The sequence below is a fragment of the Penaeus chinensis genome, chromosome 6 (genome assembly GCF_019202785.1).
Source record: "Penaeus chinensis breed Huanghai No. 1 chromosome 6, ASM1920278v2, whole genome shotgun sequence".
Lineage (NCBI taxonomy): Eukaryota > Metazoa > Arthropoda > Malacostraca > Decapoda > Penaeidae > Penaeus > Penaeus chinensis.
Genome location: NC_061824.1, coordinates 15,364,385 through 15,366,223, shown reverse-complemented (window position 1 = coordinate 15,366,223; position 1,839 = coordinate 15,364,385). Strand labels below are relative to the sequence as shown.

The following is a 1,839-nucleotide window of genomic DNA, read 5'->3' as shown; positions in this document are numbered from 1 at the left end:
TGTTGTGGCAAGTTTTGTTTTACCACTAAGGTTTCGTCAAATCACGAATTATATTTTGTGTTTGCAGAGATTTAGCATGTGTAATTGTCAACATTTACTCTAAAGTAAGATAAAAACGTTGATTAATCTTATTTCGTCGCATTTAAATTTGCCTAACTGTCGCGAAACCAAACAGCACAAGCCGTACTTGTTGGTGTACAAGCTCCCCTCCTGTACCCGTCTCCATGGCGCAGTGGATAGCGCGCTGGACTTCTAATCCAGAGGCCGCGGGTTCGACCCCCGCTGGAGATAAAAAGTGAACTTTTGAAGTTTTGAGACCAAACGAAACTCGTTCTTAAACGGCTTGTGAAAATAAACGGTGAGATTTTCTCTATGTAATACTGGTATTCTTATCGCCGCCGCAAGCTGATGGTCATTGTGGTTTTGAAGAAATCTGGAATAAATTGATTAAAGGCCTGAAATAATATGATTCCATGAAGATATAAGTGTAGTTATTGGTTTATACACATTAATAGTTTCATTATTACTAAAAATACTAAGCTTAGCAATCTCCGTTTACAAAATCAAGGGCAATCCATCAAGTAAGGTCAACCACTGACCTTCAATGACGATTAAGCCACGCGCGTCCCAACCACAGCACCTGTCAGGAGCACCACCCACCCGCCACAGTGGGTTTTTACAATCCACCCATAACATAAGGGATATGGAAAGCTCATAATCTAATATCTCTTGAAATATTTGCACTGGTGACCCTTAGTGACTCGGATTCACATTGACGATCGCATGCACGACTCGTTCATTTAGGTGAGGGCTTCCAGTAGCATCCCTGTGCTGCCAGATAAACTATGCATTAACAAAGTGTAAATGAAGTGATGGCACCTCAATCTAGTGCCAGACGCAGACCCCCGGCCAAGGGCGCACGCCGATAGGCTTAGCAACCGCTGAGGATTGCCTCACCTCTCTGAAAAACTGCCAGATACAAAATTATCTTTCTAACTTTCTCTAACACCAAACCCCATCCTTATCCATTTGAATATCATCCTAAATCCTCCTTCTCCTTCCTTCAAGCTGCAAACCTACAATTTATGCACATTACAATGCTTGGGCTCATTATAATGGAGTGCGTATGTGCGCTCAGGCAGACACTATTCAATCATTTGTGCACGAGTATGAGCGCGTATGCACGAAAGTGCGCAGGCGTATGCGTGTTTGTGCATACGTGTCCATGTGTGTATGCAAGAGAAGGAATGCACATGCGCGTTTAGACTTATATATGGGCACGTATGCATGTAATGCGGGCAGGTGTATGCAGGGCATGTGTTCACGGTTATGTTTGTGCATGTACAGTTATAATTATGCGTAAGAGTACAAGGTGTATGTTTATGCACCCGTGCTTGTACAGAGGGTATACATGTGTATATACACGTAGATATGTATATTTGTGCATATGTGTGTATATATTCATATGTGTATATATATGTTTGTATATGTATTGCCTGTATGTATATGTATGTATGTGTAGTTGTGTGTACATTAAGTGTATGTATGTATGTATATATGTATAAGTGTATATTCATATATATATTTATATAAGTATGTCTGTGTATATATGCATATATGTGTTGGTGCACTCATAAACATATGTGCACATACACGTGTACTTAAGTATATATATGGCTATATATATATGTGTGTGTATGTATAGACATACGTGCGTGTACAAGATATGTACGAGTGTGTGTTTGCATATATGTAGGTGCGTATACACATGTATACGCATATGATGTGTGCATATCTATATATGTGTATGCATGTGCATGTGTGTAGTTATGTATAATG

General features: G+C 39.9%; 1 non-coding gene across 1 annotated transcript; it reads left to right on the top strand.

Moving 5' to 3' along the window:
• Positions 1-218: 218 nt before the first annotated feature.
• Trnar-ucu lies at positions 219-291 on the top strand. Its single transcript has one exon. It is a non-coding gene; the product is annotated as a tRNA-Arg (tRNA).
• Positions 292-1,839: the final 1,548 nt, after the last annotated feature.